Source organism: Strix uralensis, chromosome 12 (assembly GCF_047716275.1).
Source record: "Strix uralensis isolate ZFMK-TIS-50842 chromosome 12, bStrUra1, whole genome shotgun sequence".
In the NCBI taxonomy this organism is placed as follows: Eukaryota; Metazoa; Chordata; class Aves; order Strigiformes; family Strigidae; genus Strix; species Strix uralensis.
The window spans coordinates 23,080,192-23,100,040 of record NC_133983.1 but is presented as its reverse complement, the minus strand read 5'-3'; the positions used below and the strand labels follow the sequence as shown (position 1 = coordinate 23,100,040).

Below are 19,849 nucleotides of genomic sequence, written 5' to 3'. Positions count from 1 at the left end.
CAAATTTGATGAACCATCAACAGCTCAACAAGTTGGAAGCCCTGGTTTCACAAGTGATCAGCATCAGACTTTCAGGGGAAACTAAACCCTCCCCAGAATGCGCCCCGGCTTGAAGATCAGCATCACCAGGGACTTCTTCCTTGGCTCAGCAGAAGAGTACGATAAGGGAAGATTAGCTCACGTGCACATTTTTGGGAGATCTCCGTGTGTTCAAACTTGGCTATACTTCGGTGCTTAAATACACTCCAGACCTGGATGGCTCAAAGGGACAGCACTGTTTGAAATCTCCAGACCTCCAGGAAATAAATGGAAAACGTTTCTAGTTAGCATGCAACAGGGGTCAAGGGCAGAGCATGTGTACAGCGCGTGAGTGTCGAGATGTACATTTAGGAAAACATATTTGTGCATTTAAGTTGGAAGGGTCATGGCCCATCTAATCACTGGGGGACCATCTCCTCCACCCCCCTCACATAGCAGGGAGGGAAATGGGGGACTTCTCTTCCACACGTGGGCCAGGAAAACCAAAGTCATACATTTGCCCTTTCCAACGTAAGATGATGGATGCGAAGCGATGCATAAAGCCAGCGCAGGATACATCCCTCCTGGCAGGGAAGGGGAAAGGGGGAAGTTGACTGACTCAGAAATGCGCAGCCTGCTCTGCCATCTGCTCCTGGAACGGTATGATTGTATACTGGCCCTTACACAGGGCTTGTGGAAAAGTCACAATCTGGTGCCAGTCCTCACTGGTTGGAGTTTCACAGGACTATATTTAGTCCTTTTGGGGAGGAAAGGGGTGTTATTGGTTGTTACTTGTACAAAAACATGTGATTCAATCAGAAACAGTATTTGATTCCACCAGACCACAGTATCATGTGAGTCCTTGTAAGAGCCATGGTTCCCTGTTTCCAACTTCCCAAGCATTTTGGAGCATTATTTTTCTTATTTATTCCATGCTACACAACACATCGAATGAAGAGAGACTCGCCACATGCTGAAATTTAGACCCACCATGTCCCATCCAGATCAGAGCAAAACAGCTTGGGATTGGGAAATACAATCTGCTACACAATGTGATTTAACCCATAAATCTATGATTTCACTGGCACAGCTGCTATTTTGTAACATCAGACCAGACATCAATAAGGAAAGAGTTTACTGGCACTGTGAAAACCTATCATGTGGCTCAGCTAATTAAAAACTGACCTAGTCCATGATCATTAAATGTTGTAATCACATGCCTGCAAGTGATTAGATGTAGAAACAGACACCTCCTCCCTCCTTGCTCCCATAGATCACACAGATCAGCAGCAGAGTAAGCCTAACTCAAGGGCCTCAACGCTCAATCCTTTTTATAAACACCAGGGCTTAGTTTTTGTCAGAGATGAGGACTCAGGAGTTTTGACTGTTCATTGTTTCCTCTCGTTCCACGACCACGTTTTTGGCAGACGTGGAGAAGTCAACATTGACTTCAGCCCCTCTGCTCTCAGACACCGCTTCCCTATTTCACCAAATGCTTTGGACTTGAACTGGATTGCAGCCAGGTGCTAAGGCTAATATATCTTAAGCAGTGCTAGAAAGGTGATTTAGGTGGAGGCGATACCATCAGCTATCGGAGGACAAATTCCAGCCTTGGCACTCAATCCTTGACAGGTACATGAAGACAGAGAAATTGATTTTCAATTCTCTTGAAACTTTGCACTCTCTCTTAATGTTAATCTCAGAAGCACGTACACTCAGCAGAATGGGAAAAGTTAATTAAGGGCAGATGAAAGATGATGGAAGCAGAAGGATGGCTAGGGGGGACAGATAAGAGGCAGGATGTTCCTTGGAGGATGGAGAGAGGATGTTGCATTGAGAGCCCACAGTTCTTGGGATTCTTCACCCCCAAAAGCCCTAAGTCTGCCCTGCACACAAAACCCTGGCTCACGGAAGTAATTGCAAAGGTAAAAATATCTTCCTGAAACTGCTAGGATATGCCAGTGTTACCACCTATGCACAACAAGCGTCTGCCTCTGTTCACCATGTGAAGAGGAAGAAATTCCTCCAAGTGTGACAGTAAACAAAACCACCCAAACCACACATGATCCTTTATAAATCCTGTTGCTCATCTTGATTCATTAGATTCTGATTGCCTTAGTATTTTTACTCCTAAGAATTTTGGTATTTGTTTAGTTGTGGGTTTTGGGTTTCTTTTGTTTGTTTGGGGTTTTGGGTGGGAGGGATGGGGGGGCTTGGGTCTTGTTTAACTCTTATCTCAGTGGCAACCTGTGGAGCTCATGGTCACAGTGTGATTCTGCAAGGTACACAACATCTTCTGACAATCCAGTTTGCTGGTTCTTCAGTTTAACTGAGCACCTCTTGTTGCATATTCTCAGAAAGAACATTTAAGTCAACTTATCTCCTTGCTTTATACTCCTTCCAATGACTTTAAAATTCGCTATGGTGAAACAGCTCCAAAATATTTAAATGCTAACCCTTTCCATTTCTCCTGCCTCTGAATTCCTTCTTATTTTGCTGCCTCCTTTATGAGATGAATTTACTAGAATGGAAGACAACATTTCAGGCACAGGCATTCAGCCGATTTATATAATGGCAAGATATTTTCCATGTGTTTTGTATGCCTCTTAACACTTCTGTTTGCTTTTTTTGACCACTGTTGTGTATGGTGCCAAAGGCTACATTGAGCAACCACAAAGAAGTTTAACTACTCCTTCCTGATTAATATAATAAACTTAGAACAGAAAAATTGTAGAAGCCGCTCCAATTATTTCTTCTACTGTGGCTTACTTGGCATTTGTCAGTAAAGAATTCAGCTCTTATTAGTTTCTTTCAGCTTCCTCCTAGCACCCAAGCAGTGTTCACTTCCAGTGCCACGTCGAAGTTGAAAATAAGCCAACACTGAAATCAGATGGCCAAAAGGCTACTGCATCCTCCAGTCCTGCTGGTCTCCTGATGGAGGCAGGACCAAGGAGGAAATGAACGGCTCAGTTAGAAGCATCATAAAATCATGTATAGTGCACTTATCTGGGATTTGCTGAGTGTGAAAGAGGAAGAGACACCATGGGAAGGAGACTCTGCATGCACTTTTGCATTACCCGTTTTCTAGAAGTGAAGCCTTGGACTACAAGTCAGCACATTCACCAGCAATATGTTGTGAATGCAGATGTACTAGAACTATTTTGAAATTGTCCCTTCCTCAGTAGGAGGAACTCAAGATCTTTCAAGTATTTCCATGACATCAAAAACCTGACCTCTCCAGCCCAGCTCATAAGGAGGCCATTTAATCACCCAGTGCAAATCCAGGTTCACATCACATACAGCAGGGTCAACCTTTATAAAGTTAGATCACACCAGGACAAAACACACCGTTCAATCATTTATACAAAGAGGAGCATCGAGAAAGGCAGAAATTGGGGATTCACATGTGTGTTGTGTAACACAAATAGACTTCTACAAATACAGACAGGTTTGCCATATCTTCCAATCTATGAGCTACGTTACCGAAAAGCTTCCTTCAATTTTAGCTGGAAGTCCACTGATTTCTTAAAAATGATTATTATTTAGAATTAACATTTTAAACCTCTAGCATATGATGTTCTCAGTGGCCTGGTTTAGGAAAAAAGCTGTTTGACTTGGGATGTGTTGTGTATGGCTCTTGCATCTGTTGGTGTATTATGGAGAATAACATTTTAGTAATCCCATTTACCTATGCCTGAAAACAGCAGAATAACCTCCATAGGTAAATGCAATTGCCAAGACTGCTCCGTCCAAACTAAGCTGTGTTCTTAAACCATCTATCTAAGAACGGCCTAATATTGCACTTGTGTTTTTCTCTCAAAAGCCTGCGGCTCTCGTTTCAGTGCCAACATGGATGACATTATTTCTTGGAAGGACACACAAACAGGCTGGCATAAAGCCAATAATCAGCCTCAATCATAAGCACTCTGTATGTCAAGATTTCAACATGTCACTCACTGGCAGTTCACAGAACTCCCAGAGCTTCTACCGAAAGACGTGTCACCTTCATGCCAGGATGCTACTTTCTACCCCACTGCGTGCCAATCACAAGTGGAAATATTGCATCTTGCAGCTGAGAAACAGGGGTAGAAGGGTCATGTTTCCTACCTCATTCTTGGATTATTTCTCTTCAAGTCTCTCTGGACATGTTCCATCATTACTGTCTTGGCCATCCTTCCCTCTTTTTGCCCTATATCCAGCCTACAGTTCTTCCTTTCCCCCGCCTCTTCCTTACAATCTTCTCCCAGCAAAAGAGCTTCCTCCTCTACACCTCCTCCAAATCAAGAGGAATTTTAGGTTTCTTCACCTGACTGGTTAGTCAGATGTCTTCAAAGCTTGCCAGAAAGACTCCTTCAAACCTCACTCAAGCAAAACCTTTTTAATTGCTCTTCTGTGCTATTTCTTTGCACCACATGCTACATAACATAAAAAGATACCTTATTGTTCTTGCACGCTTTTCCTTTTTACTATAAATGGCAGTTCTTCCATCATTTGTAAAGCAGAAAAGCACTTTAATAGAAAGGCCAACTCCCAAGAAGCTGTTGGATTTACTGAGCATTGACAGGGCTCTTGGTGCTCTGCTAATACAGAAAAGAAAGAGGAGCTCCCTTTCTGAAATGCTCATGATCTAAACTAGAGATGACAGGATTATGGCTGCGTTAAGCAGTGATCTGGCTCTGCACAACCCCCAGAAGATGACATGTTCCCAACCCTTACGGCACTTCGAGGCCAAATAGATGTACAGTATAAAACAAGCTCCGAAGGAAAGGTTTCTCGGAGAATATTTTTTCTTAGGTATCTAGGCTGAAGTTCAGCATGTTATTTCAGCATAAGACAAGTCTCACTGGGCACAACAAGGTTAGTCCCATGCCTTAACCAAGGAATGCGCTTAGCTACACTGATGAACTGTGACCTCTTGGATTTATGTTCGGTCAAAAACTGTGCTTGCAGCAGGGGAGACCGGTGAATCAGAGAGATACAAGATGAACCAAGATCCAACCTGCCAGCTGTGCTGGGAGTTTATTATTATTTTACATTTTAACATTGCTGCATGGTGTCATTCAAGAACCACGTACATACATCCAGCCGGCTTGCTTTAAGGAGACCCAGAAGTGCAAAACAAGCAACTGATTTTCTTAAGCATTGGTTTTGCTTAGAATAGAAGCAGCCAGCTCCAGAAGATTTATTCAATCTGACTTGTAGGCATTAAAGAGGTCCAAGGTTGTTATTACTTGATTATGCAGAGATTCCCCTGTGTTCAGCCCTTCATTGCAAAGGTCGCTGCTCCACGGACTGAGCATTAGATACAGACCAAATTCGCGTTACGTGCAACAGCGATGACTGTGTTAAACGAGGTTCAGTCCATCAAAAACAAGACACAGAGTCAAGAAGATTTACGCATCCTTCTCCTACTCACTTAGCCTCTAACACCAGTCGCTATACGCCAGTCAATGACATTCCATAAAGCTTTTAACTCCAAATCCAGAACTATTACACACCCAGTTGCACCCCAGCGCAATGACCTCCACCATGCTCTCCATGCTGCGAAGGCAGAGTAACTTCCTGAGGATACAGCAATAAATGGCACTAGGAGCTGCTGACCTACTGAATAATTACTGATTTTGAAAAAAACAAACACAATACAGGTCTGACAATGGATCCAGTCCTTCAGTACCCCAGATAACCAGGTTGGGAATGGGGTTTTGGAAGTTTAACAAAGTCCCTGCATTACATTTTGCACGAGTTTGGACCCTGGGGACTCCCACTTAACAGCACTAGAACCTGCCCCTATTGAAGGGGGAAAATTCTCCATTCCAGTCTACTTCCATTTGTTCCTGGCACAAGTCAGTGTTTCTTATTTTTAAGAACCCAACCCTTGTTTGAGATATTTATCCAAATCAATTACATACCTACACAAAACCGATGGAAATACACCCAAAATCCATAGTGCTTCTGGGACCAAACAGCAGGGAAGAGGTATCCAGTGATCACTGCAGAGACTGGCACTTTCCCTAAGTTGTTCTCATGTTCTTCCAGCTCTGCAAATAGCAATGTTGTTGCACAATACACAAAATAAATGTGCTTAGAGACTTTTATCTCAGAAAAGATTAAATGCTTTGCTTTCTGATAACATCAAAAATCTACAGAATGGGAAAACTCTAGGAAAAAACTAAATACTATAAAATCCTGGAAAATAATTAATAGATTTTTCTGCGCTTTCATAATAGCATTCACTTGGGTAACCATAAAAAGCGATTATTATGGTAATAAAAAAGGATGAATAATTTATTAAATGTCACAGACAAATCGTTCCCTTCCAGAATTCTAAGATGACTACATGCATATGAAAATAATCTCTTAAATGTGTATGCTTACTGTAGCCATTGGGCCAGAAAGTGTCTGCCATTCTTTATAGTTTTATTAGATTTCTTTTCCAAAGTTTTCCTAGGGAATTGAATTAAAATGAAAGTATAAACCTGATCATATCGGCACCCCACTGTATCTGCATGGTTGTTTAACCTACATCCTCCTATTTATTTAGCACAGGGCTCAGTTTTGTCACCTGCTCTGTGTGTTCTGAAACGCAGCAAGTTGGGGGAATTGCACATTGACCTGCTCCCCAACACCAGCACTTCTCAATAGACAAAAATTGATATCCAGTATCCACTTGCTTGCAAATTTTGTCTGCAACAGCAGCATCCAGAATTGCAAGCATCTTTTTTCTAAGGACTGACCATCACAGAGACAGCAAACTCTTAAGAATCAGGGAAGAAATCAGTTATTTGCAAGACACCACAATACCACAATCTGAGAGGGGAACTCTTCACCACCGAGAGCCGAATACCATCAAAAGCTTTCACAAACCTCAGTGTTATTAAAAATAACCCGCAAAGTCCTGTGGCTGCTTCACACAAAGAGGCTGTCTTGGTGCAATTACCCAGTCCTGCCACAGCCCAAATCTATCCTCCATCAGGAGCAAGTCCCAGCAGTGGTCAACTACTGTCCCAGTCTCCATCACCAACACATCAGCATTTACTACACTATTTGCTAAACAGAGATCCATCCTTTTCAGGAGTTTTCTTCCAATTCAGGCACTGAGAGACCATACTCAACACATTTATTTAACAAGAAAAATATGCTAAGTTCCTTAAGACTATTCACACACTTCTGATGCATTTGTTTATGCAAATACAACCTTCAAGCATCTCCTTTAACTTAAGACCCAAACTTCCACTTGGTTCTGTCCCCACTTTCTTTAAGAGGTGGTCTTTTAAGAGAGAATCTTTTCTTTTAGGCTATACCAAGGTCCCATGAGAGGTCTACATGAGAAATTGTCATCTTCTGTTAAGCATCAGGTTGCGTCCACTCCTTTCACCAGAGAAGATGGGTCCTCTCTAACTTCTCAGCTACGCAATGCTGTCACATCTCAGCCCAAGCACAAAGCATCTTTCACACTGGGAAAGAGAGACCTTGGAAGTTCTTCAGGGGCTTCCACATACAAAAATAAACATCAAAAGGAGTAGGAAGAGAACTATGAACTTGAAAATAGACTTTTCATGGGTCACTCAGCGGACCCACAGTCTCCATGACAAAGGACAAAGCATAAGAGAAGGGAGAAGAGAAAAGAGTCACTGCTCATCAGGAGAACGTGACAAGGACCAGCAATAAACCAGGCCCTGAACAGAAGGTGCAGTAACCCAGTGGTTACTGGTTTAGGGTGGATGCTCCCCGTTACCAAAGCCATCCTCTCTCCATATCTGCCTATGGCAGCAGGCTCCACAGAAGCCCGGAGTTATCATAACACTGGGATTACCAACGAGTACAGACAAGAGAAAAATAAGTGAAGCTCCTTCCAAAACAAACAGCCATAATTCAGTATTTGAGACTTCACAAATTACCTATTGAAAATAGTAGAAGCTAGATCTTAATAAAGCATAACTGCCTGGTTTGGATTTCACAGATGTTAAAAGTGTTCGCAATCTGGAATTAAACTAGGCTAATCTAAACCATAAATACAAACCATCGTTTGGATTATATCTGTAACCTTTTGGTTCAATTCACAGCTCATTTTTCTGGAGTTCAACAAGCGACAAATAAACCTTAGAGAAAAAAAATTTTGTTAGTGTCTAGTGTAATCTACTATTAAATAAGTCCTCACACAAACTATAATAAAATTCAATTTATTGTAGTTTGTAAAATGTGATTCCCCACCTTGATAATTAAAAAGATATTGTAATAAAAGTCTTTAGTCCTCTCATGTGCTCACATTTGTTAAGATCTGATTTTTATCCAAGCAGAAGGATTATAAGAACATGGAATTGCCATTACAACCCTTGCATGCAAATACAACGTTAGGGGAGACAATTTTGGTGTTACATCTCTAACAGGCAGGAAATTTAGAGCTCTGAGCCCTCAGCAGCCACCTGCATGCTACTGGACCAGCCCAAACCACTGTGGACCACAACAGACCACCACGGACCAGTCCTGCACGCAGTGGCATGAGCCTGGCCTCCCAGTAAGGACACCAGGGCATCATTCAACTACGCTGCTTCCATCTGAAGATCTCTGTGCCACTTTCAGTGTGCACAGACCTTGGTCTGAACAGTGGGATTAGCATCGCTCTTCTGTTTTAGATTCAACAGCAAGCTTAGAGCAAAGGCTTGGGTATTCAAGTAACAGGCAGAGAATCAGAGGTGCAGCATTGGCCCTTTCAACCCGCATGGTTAGCTAATACCCAGGACCTTCCTGCCTGGGTTCCAAGAGAAAGAGTCAAGTAGCTTCCTGTTTAACTGAAAAATGTGCACACAAAGTCATTTTTCCCTGACTCAAGTAGGAACAGAAGGAGAATTTCCTCGCAGACATTTCCAAGCCTACCTTCATAGCCAACACTCTGCCTGAGAAACCTCTCATTCTCTTGGCATCTTCCTGGGGCACAGCACCATCGCTTCTGTAGATTTTTCCTGGCCCATTTGCCACTTCTGACACATAGACTCGCACACCCGCAAGGCAGTTGGGGTTCCAGCCCTGTACTCACAGCCGCACTCTGGGAAAACCCTTCAAATTCCCTGAGTCAGTTCGGATTTAGGTTTTCTGCAAGGCCAGTGCTTTGAGAGGTGCTTTCTATTGTTCCAGTGACCTCGGCTAAAAAGAAGTTTGATTGTTTCTCCCACCAAGCTGGTGCAAGAGGTGCAGGTATTCCTCTATGAACAGAGGAGCTACCAACCACTGATCCAAAGGACCACTCTGGAAGCTGCATCCTGCCTCATAAGCAGTGACTGATGCAGGAAGTCTGCTGGGAGCAAAAATGGGACCAAGCATGAGGTAATACCATCTCGACAGTGAGATTCTGAAGGGCAGATGCTGCACCTCACACGCAGCTCTGCTGAACAGGACCCTGTGCTCCATAGGCTTGCTCACGTGGAGAATGTCTCTGGCTTATGCAATTCCACTCCCCTTATGACTTCCCTTGGCTGAACACAGAATCCTGGATCTGAACATCAAATCTCAGCTGTTGGAGTAAGCACAAAGGGAACCCAACTGCAAAATATAAATCCTTCATCCAAACATATCACCCTTCCTAAAAATCAGGCAAACACACCCAACTCTAGAAAGTGCCCAAATTTAATGTTTATTTAACATGCATTCCTCCACCTCGTAGGAGATTAAATACATCTAGCTAAACAAACACTCCCATAACAGTTTTTTTTAAAAAAAAAAAAGAGACAGACACTATTCTCTCCTTCTATAGCAACAAAGCTTGGATCCCCAGAGAAGCACGGTTATAAGCCTCATAAAAGGTTGAAGGCTTACCCCTAGATTAATTATTTCTAAATAGGTTCAGAAAGCAAGCATCCCCCCAACCCACGTTGATTTCCAGCAGAGTTCCTCCTGCAATGGCACTGCCCATCACAGCATGATGTAACCAAAGCACACACCACACACAGTTATCTCCAATTCATCACATCCAAAGGGCAATAATTGGTAGGTGCCTTTGTTATAGCACTAGTCAAAAAGCACTACAGCATTTCTAAGCCACATGCCAGCATTATACATACTGGTAATTAAGTTTATTTGTTCATGTCTAGCCATATATAAAAAGAATATCTCTCTATAAAGCACCCAAAAGCTTCAGGCTGGCTAACTTTACTCAAGTAAGTCCCTGTAGAAAGAGAAGACAAACTGTTAGCTAATTGAAAGAGTAGCCAAGAGTAAAACATGACAATAAACGGAGATAGAAGAACACAAGGACCATTACTACCATATGGAGATCGCAATTTATTAAACAGAGCCCAAACGGCAAAATGATTGAGTTTTTGCACAGCAACAGGCCAGGACTGGAAGGAAGATCATGCCAGAAGAGCAGCACATGAGAGCACACAGGTTTCTCTCATTTGTAGCATCTACAGCAAACCAAGCGCTTCAACTTCATCGTGCATTAGAAACAATCCCACTACAGTGACAAGCAACAACACAAAAAAACCTCAGCAATGTGTAATACACACGGGAATGCTGAACCTTTCCTTTTGGGACTAGTCTCAAATGGTGTTCTACACCTTAATCTCCAGTTTCTGGCACATGCGCCCAGTTGCTGCCACCTGCATGCAAATCACTAGAATCTATGCCAGCTACAACATCAGAGTCAGGAAAACAGACAAAGCCTTTAGTTTTTTCCCCTCTACTAAAGAAATTAATTCAGTGTATTGAACTACAAAGTGTTGAAAAAAGTGCTCAATTATTTACATATTTTTAAACATCAGTACACAAAAACCTCTATATCCATCATGCCACATCAACCACTAAGACAAAAAAAAAAGCAAAGCAACATGTGGTGACAGGTCAGTTAATTTCTTACTGACACTCCAAAAATTATGTCTAGTTTGGAAAAGGTTTTATCATTTCCAGCTCATCTCCGTGCTGCACACGAGAGGGCACTGTTCTGTAGGCTCAGGGGATAAAACAGCAAGAATTAATCATGTGCTGCAGATGAAAATTGTTGTGCTAGTGCCAAGCAATTAGACCTTCTCTGGAGAATTAACTGTGTAGCTAGAAGCAAACCTGCCAATTAAATCAGCATCTTCAAACACCTTAGGTGATCCTTCACTTCCATAACCAGCATTATCCATGGCTTTTGCAGAAAATCAAGCCATTTATCTTACTGCAATTATCAACATTATCGTTTTTCAGACATTACAAGACTGGAGCTGACTCTGCACAGGACAACAGCTTTTTGCTGTGAGTAACCAGGGGTGACAGAGACTACACGTGGTGTAAAGACCTTCAGAGGACTCACAGGTCCAACCCAGGCTAGATAAGCCATTCAAATTCAGCTGAGTGTTTAAGGTTTAAACAAACGGACCCAAAAACTCCAATTAAATCTAGTGGTAAAGTAACTGGTTAGAAATCAGAGTGACACTACAGTGCCTCCAACTCGTACATCAGGCAGAAAACAGGCACCAACGTTTCAGGTATCTTGGTCTCTTAAGTGGATGCAGAAGAAACAGAAGGGACAGAAACAGGGTTCTACCAAAAAAGCAAACCAGCAAGCAGGTGTAACGAAGGTTAGAAAGCACAGAGCTGTAGTTGCTCCAGACTAAACGCTACTGGTTTGCTCATTTTAGCAAAATCATTCCAGATTTATCTTGCCATGGACCACATGGGCTGTGTTTTGCTTTTGTCCCCAGACTGACACCCATTCGTTACCTGCTGCATTTCTGACACCTCCTCTGCCCTCCGAGCACAAAAGCGTGGCATTCATTATAGCCTCCCTCCCCTCCTCCTGTAACTCACCCAAACAAAATTAACAGGAAAGGGTATTTTATTATTTAAAACATAGTCATCTGCCTCCTGTCAGGCCTGGTTTTAGGCTTCTGTATTTCTCTTGCCGCACGTGTTGACAGATGCCGCATTCCTCACACTGCCGTGAATTTCTGCAGGGGGGGACGACAGAGGCAGACTATGGCCTTGAAACATAAGCGAGGCAGGAAATTGCTATCTGTTCATTTGGGATAAAAAGAAACGTATGCACAGTTCCTCTGAAGACAATAACGTTCCTACTGAGAAACTGGGACCAATGCCTCCATATCAGATTACCTGCACCCCAGAGCATTTTATTTCCCTCCCATTGACATTTTAGCTTTCAAAGTCTTATAGGTAAGTGGCCAAAAAACATATCAGTCTAGTCATCGTGTCTGGTTTCGTGTGCTTTCTCCTCTTTCTGCGCTAGAGGATCAAGCAAGCGCCACGTGATGGGAACGTGCACGTGGAGTCAGGCACCCCAAGGGCACCACGGTGGGGGGCACAGCCCGGTGCTGCTGTCCTGGTGACCACAGCCAGCCCAGCACCCCCCCAACCCGCTCACCACCAAAGGGACTTCACAGAGGGGTAAGCCTTGTGTAAAGCCTCTGGATTAAAGGCATCCTGCGAGTGCCAAGTTGATCATCAAGTGGATACTTTCCTTAAATTAAATAACCTGAAGATGTTCTCAGTCCAGCAGTGTTGTGTGTTACCAAGGACAGAGCGCACGCCTGGAACAAAAATCTTTTGTCCTTAGGTAGCCTGTGAACTTCCTGAACTCATCCAAGCCTACGAATCAGGAGTTCATCTCTACATGCCACACTGAGGGATATTCATGTCTCCCTTGCCAATGCTCTGTATTACTATGGAGTCATTATATCATCATCTGTATTTCAGAAAGATGTTTCAAACATCTGGTTAGCTTTAAATGCACAAAACCACATGCACGCACCAGTATTTTTCACGTTAATCCGCTTCTCCCGTGGTTATAAGAGAACGCAAGAGCAGATGAACCTCAATGACTCCTGATTGATAATGGAGGTTGTGTTTACATTTCAGCTGACAACGCTAAGGTATTTCCTCTCCAGCTGCAGCCAAACAACAACAACAAAAGAGAGAGAGAACACCACCAAAACCCCTAATCGCAAGTCATGGACTCTGAGCCCGTTGTCTCCGGGCCACATGAGCTGTAGAGGTAATAACATCTCAGCAACAAATACACAGCATCCTTCATCCATATTCCGAAGGGATGCAGATGGATAATGTTATTTTACCTATTGCTTAGAGGCACTTACCTCCGATCTGGAAACCATTTAACACAATAGAGATGATTAAACTCGCTTACTCAATTCTAGCATAACAGAAGCAAAATGGAATTTGACTGAAAGGCAGGATGGGCACGTTGCAGCCTGCAAAAGAAAATGTTCTGCTCTTTTCAGGGGCTCCATGGAGCAGAGCATCACTGTGATCAGTCCCCCAGATTCAGCACAATTTAGTGTAGCACTGGATTAGAACAAGAAGTCATAAGTCATACATGACCTGGAAATATTTTTTCCTGGTTTTGTTGCACAAAGTCTAAACCACTTGTTTTCCCAAAATACAGTATTTCCTTTGGTAAGTGAATAAATTGGGTTTGGTTGGTGGGGGATTTATTATCACACTCTGCCTCATCAAAACTGTCTCTTCTGATGGAAGATGGAAACAGGACATACAGAACAGTACCTATGGAGAGGTCTGAAGAATCAGACAGATATGAAAGGAAGGAAGAATATACCCTGAGTTTCCTTTGCCTTGACAAAACCAGTTTGCCCATGTTTCACAGCTTTTGGAGCAAAACATAGAACTGCCCTCAATTTAAAAAATTCATTCTGTAAAGACACCTACAGATACTTAAGAACCAACTGTTTTACTTGACCAGTCTTTCATCTAAATATGATTTTCTGTGGTCTCTAATGAGAGAAAACTCCAAAGCACAGAGCATATAGCTGGCACCAAGCATTAGCTCCAGGTGCTACCACTCCTTTGATGAATGTGTTGGGGGACAGGAGACAAGATGGGCTGAGCCAGCACTGCCCGGTGCAACACTCCAGCCAACAAGGACATTATCGTGGTTGCAAGTCTCAATCTCTCCTTTTAATCTCAAGGAACGCCAGTCCCTTCCACTAGAATATAACAGGATTTTCAAATGCATTTATTCATAAAGCTTTGAGTCCTGAAGGGACCGTGATATCATCTGTCCCGGCCTCCTGCATCACCCCAACCGTTACATTTCACTCACTCACCCGGCTGTATGAAGCCCAAGAACTAAAGCCCTACAATTAAAGCTTCATTTGGGGCCTGGCTAAAGCACCCCTCCTGTGCACGCAGGCTTGATTTGACAAACACCAAGAGACAGTAAATCCTCTGTGGCATTCATACTCAGAAACACGTGCTTTCTATCTGGGTTTGAATGTGTTGGGGTTTAGCTTCCAGCTAGGATTCTCACTATATCTTTTCCTTTTGTTTCCAAAGTTTTCTCCCTCAAAATGATCCCAGTGCATAAATATCGAGTCTTTTTTTTTTTTTTTGGGTCATAAATTCAGTAGATTAAGAGCTTTTAAATGGTTTGCTTTCCCAGCTCTCAAATAATTTTTCTAGCCCTTCTCCACATGGACTTCTATTTGTTAACATCCTTTTTTAAAAAAAAAAAAAAAAGGCCAAACCTGTACAGTTTGGTTGGGGAGGCTCTCCTACATACACATCCCAGCATCACACTGGCCCCTTCTTTGTCAGCCCAGTACACGGGGAGCTCATTCTGCCCTTCATACAAGCATTTATTTCTGCGGCACAGCCGGCGGTGCCATCGGTACCGCTTGCCTGCCTTGTTCCCAGATGTAGAGCTACGTCTGCATCAAAGCATTTTTTATTTCCGTGGGCTGAGCTTACCAAGCCTTCCAGACTACACGACATTACTTCTTTAGTCACCACTATGCACTTCCCAGCCAAAGCGTGAGCTGTACAAAAGCTTCATCAGCAGTAATTTTATCATGACTTTAGGTCGCTGATGAGACGATGGAATAACCGTGCGCCAAGCTGCACGAAGCCCAACGAGCAACCTCTGATTTCATGAGGGCTCCCTGATGATGACTATTTTTTCAGATGTATTAGCCAATTCTTAATCCGTTTGGTGTGTGCCGATTATGCTGTAAAACGCTAATTGCTTTCTTCAGATACACATCCAACGCTTAAAAAACATCCAGCTTTATTTCAGCTACCTTTATCAACCAAATCCTTAAAGAATGAGGCAACTTTTGTTTAACAGTTGACCTCCACTTAAAAACTATCCACCATTTGTCTACAGAACCGCAACTGGAACAGTTTATTAGTGCTTTCTCCTCCGCTGCAGGAAAACACAGGGAAACAGCGCAAGCAATCAAGCAGTGAGAGTTTGCTCAGTTGTGAAGCCCAATCTATCCAAGTATCAAAGGCAACAGCTGCTTTTCCCAGTACTTTGCAAGAAAATGGATAAAAGTATCCATCAGCGCAGAGCACTTGGAGCAGAGAATTTGGAACTCCCAAGAGATCATCATCATTCAGTCACAGCTCTCCAGAAGCACAGGCATTAACTGGTAATTGCTTCAAGAACACTCAAAAGTGAAAGGTAAATAGAATTTTCACATTTCTCTAACGTTGGTTAAATAATGCTCTGTTCACTTATCCAGCAAATCCAGCTCTTAGTTTAAGTCATAACAATCTATAAACAGACTGTGATTCCTCCACAGACTTCTCCAGCCTTTAGCTCTGATGAATGGCCTGAGCAGACAAACTGGAGTTGCTACAGACAGAAACGAGTTGCTATGAATCTGGGCTACCAGTGCCACTTAAATTAGTCAACGCAGGGCAGATGCTTTCATTTCTATCCCAGACTTGACCATCAAAGGCTTAGACAAATTACAAGTCCTCCCAACTCGCCTGCTAGTTGCCCACCAAACAGCTATAAACATTCAACAAGTCTCTTTGGTGAGTAATCAGAAGAGAATTCGCAAGCGGCCGTGCGAGCGCTCTCAACGTGGATTCTCTTGTGAATATTTATTCGCACAAGTATGCAACGTGATGTTGCTTTCCCACAAATGTTCCTGCCAGCGCAATTTTTGTTCATCCGAAGTGGTTGGGGAATAAACAAAGAAGCACGGTCAAAAAATACCAGCAAAGCAGATCAGCAAATTCTAGATGGAATAATATTCACGGAGGACGATCCTGACCGTGTGACAAGGAATGGCTCGGTGCCTATGCACTACATCATTTTCCCTGTGTAGGGCAAATTTGACTTGCTTTCTTCTCCCCTCTACTTTTGCAGCCGCACACTCGTTTATAAGTGGAAAGAGAGGTAACATATAGTAGTAAATACAGTAAGAAAACATATGAAAACTATCACGTAAATGGGTGAAGCACTTCATGCAGTTTAATCGTACAGCCAGAACTCAGCATTGCCTTGGGCTCTGTGGTCATCAGAGCATGCCGTAACTTCAACATGATGAAAAGAGATTGAGGATCAGTTTGACAAAAGTATTAAAGTACTTCAGAAATGTGGGATGTCTCAGGTCACACATGGGGCTTTTCCTCCTGACATGCTACATCTGTGATAAGAAACAGCTGGGAAGTCAATTGTTTTCCACAGGCACAGTACTCACAGTTGTGAGAGCACAACCAAAATCAGCAGGGACACTGAGGTCCTTTATCCAGCCCTAATCACGTGCTCCTTGAGCAACTGGAAATAAAGATACTGGTTTTTGCAAGGCCTCCAAATACCATTTGATTCACTCTGAAGAATGATAATATCCAGTCCCTATTTCCAAGAACCCCACCACCCTCCAGTTTCCATGAGCAGAAGCATCTTCTTGCAATTAAAAAAATTTGGGATGCTGGCAGGAACAGGCCAAAATATGGAGCCCAGTCTCCCAAAAGCAAGATTAAAATCCAGACACAGTATCTATTAGAGCACAAAAACCTTTCTGAAGTGGCATTAAACGAAAAAATAGCACAATGCTATGAAAGAAAAGTAGTACCTGGTGCAGGTGTTCAGGAGATGAGCTCACACAGGATAGAATCAGCGTGTTGAATCAACAATCCTGCCTGGAAAGAGAGAGGAAAGAGCAATTAATACTTTTTTCCAGATTTTAAAATAAAGATCTTCCATAATTGAACAAAATAAAGATGATCTAACTTGTTAAAGCCTTATTAAGTTATTAAGTACACTTATGCATGAAGAAAGAGAGACCTTGTTTCTTCTTTACACCATGAACTTTTTTTCTGTCCTATAAAGGAACAGTCACTAAGGTTTATAATAATTATTCAGCCTTCTTTTATTCTCCAAAAATATGTTGTTCTAACAAATAAAATGCTTGGAAGAAAAATCCAAAACAGTCTTTTAAAAAATCCTGTAATACCAAAGTTTCATGAACAGGCTTCTTCAGCAGCTAACTCCTTCATGTCAGTATGAAGTCTATCAGGCAATTTCTGGGTAGTACAAACATTAGCAATGACCACACCTCCCATTCACTCCACAGAACTTTGGCAAAACCTTCTTAAAAGACCACTTTTTATTTTGTTTTAATCATCTTGGTATTTAAAAAAAACCCAACCAAACATTTAAACAAACACCTAAAACTTTACGGTTGTGATTGCCATGAACAGTGTCCTCCACAAGCATTAAGTTGCTTAACAACCAACCAGTTCCATTAGAACAGCAAGAACAAGGTTCAAAATCCAAGTGCCACTAAATGCCAAGTAAAGTCCTTATCCATCTGAGACAAGACCATCTTTTCTTGCCTCTAAAGGGAGCAGACACAAGAGTCTCCAGTCCCTGGGCAAGAGCTAGTCATAACCAGGACAAGGCGTTGCCTACCCCACTCCTGCTCCCTGGAGCCCATGCTGCCAGCTTGTATTGTTTTATCCACAAAAGTCTCCAAATACTTGATGCATCTTTTAAAGGTCTCAACACCCAAAGGCTCACATGTCAGCAAAAATTTCCACTACGCCACTAAAATGGAAGAATAAATCCCAAACCACTGGGGTTGCAGAGAAATCCAGAATGCGAATATTGATTTTACTCAGAACCACAGCTGTTCAAAAGCAAGCTGAAATACCCCTCCACTTATTTATTATCAATCCCATGATTTTTAGCAACCGACTCATGATTTCTAAGTGCGCAGGGTTGGCAGAGCTGCAAATCCTTTTGACTCACAGCATTCGCGGGGGAATCCCCAACTGGCCTCCCTTCCCCACCCACTCGGGGAGTGCTGATGCAAAGGCGGCTTTTACCAGGTTCATAAACACGTCTGGAAGAAAACGTGCCTCCCCGTTCATTATGGCCATCAGAGACTTCTTTGTCAGCGTATCTATGGCAAAGCTATTGCACAATAAACAACATGAAGCATCCCGTTAAAATACGGCCAGTGTTTTGAAATCATACGAAGAATGCTGAAAAGATAAATATTTATGGGGTTTGATGAACTGCAGCACTGTGCTAATGAAATCAAGACTTAAGAAATGTGCTTGGACTATCCTTTACCCAAAATAAGTAAGACTTCATTGTAAATACTGCTATTCAAAGAAACAATTTATACGCTGTCTCAATGGCAGACAGAGTACACATGGTAGATCAAAGGTGGATAGTGGAATCTTTTAACTGAGCTGCAGTGAGAAATGCTAAACCAACCACACTAATTTCCTTCTCCTGAGCATCCCTTGGCCTGCAGTGACAAGGTGTGCTGTTATCATCAGCACCCACCCGCAGATGAACACCCAAACTGTGGCTCATCCCAATGAGCAGAACGTTCACTTCCACCCCCGTTCCCGTGGTCTGGATGCTGCCCGAGATGCAGGCGTGGAGGAGAGCCCTTTGGGGAAGGTGAGATGACAACCACAGAGATTACAGGAGTTGAGCTGAGGAAATCCTCCCACATTCAGCAATTGGGGATCCCCCTCTGTTCAAATCCACAAGACTGCAATACCTTCCATGCCTTATTTTTACTCTCTGTTTAAGGGCAGGGAGGCCAGCAGCAGTAGAAGCTAATGACCCTTCTAATGCTCCAAGAGCACTCGGAGGTTTTGCAACACAAGAATTACAACTGCGGAGAAGCACCAAGTCTCAGCTCCCTTCCAGTGAGCTCTTGCTGCAAATTCACAGGCTGGACTCTCACAGACATCCTGTTTTTCCCACCCTGTAAAATGCTATTCCAGAAATTCCATATAAACGCCTTTCACATTGCATTATATTCCCCCAGCAAAAATAAGCCAGATAAGAAATGCCTGCCTACGAGCGTTATGATCATACTTTTAACACATCTGAACTTCAAAGAGACCAAAGAGAAAAACTGCTCATCCCAGCAAATATTTGCTACAGCCCCTACCTCCAGCGTCTTTCAGGTGTCTGATAATCAAGTTATGCCATGAAACACATGCAAATTAATGGATTCCCCAACCATTCTTAGGTGGCTGATAAGCTTAACACCACTGACCTTCTAAACCCCCCAAACGATCAACGAGCAAGATTAAAAAAAACACAAACATATGGTAGCACGTTTGAACACAATGGTTTTAAAAGGAAATAAAAGCTCTCTGTAGACTCCACATCCTCTAAATCCATTCTGCAAACAGATAAAAGCCACATTGTATTTGAGTCTCCACCTAAACAGCTAAAGCAAAATCTAGGTCAGTGTGCTCTCATAGGAACTGATAGATTAATCAGTGGCACTTCCAAAGGGGTTTTTGACGAATGCAGTGTTTTTATATAGGAACTGGCAGCCACCACCTTTTGCAACTCAATACTCTCTCAAAGGCTCAAAGAGCCAAAAGTTACACTCGAAAAGTGCTTTTAAGCCGGCTGGAAAAACAAGGCTGGCTTTGCCCTTATTCAAAATAAAAAAAATTTATGCTTTGTGTTGGTAACAGCAGCTCCAACACAGCAGTTCCCACCCAGCACTTCCACCAAGAGAGGTGTTCTCTCCTTGTTGGTGATGACAACCCATTTGTTCAAGGTCCCACAGCAAGTAGCTGC

At 42.7% G+C, this 19,849-nt stretch overlaps 1 protein-coding gene across 1 annotated transcript in view; it reads right to left on the bottom strand.

Annotated features, from left to right (window-relative positions):
• ZNF469 (zinc finger protein 469) overlaps nucleotides 1-19,849 on the bottom strand; it is a 263,229-nt gene that overhangs the window by 191,121 nt on the left and 52,259 nt on the right. Inside the window, exon 3 of the mRNA XM_074881997.1 lies at nucleotides 16,857-16,923. The gene's annotated coding sequence lies outside the window, so the exon portion shown is untranslated. The remainder of the gene's footprint in view (nucleotides 1-16,856; nucleotides 16,924-19,849) is intronic.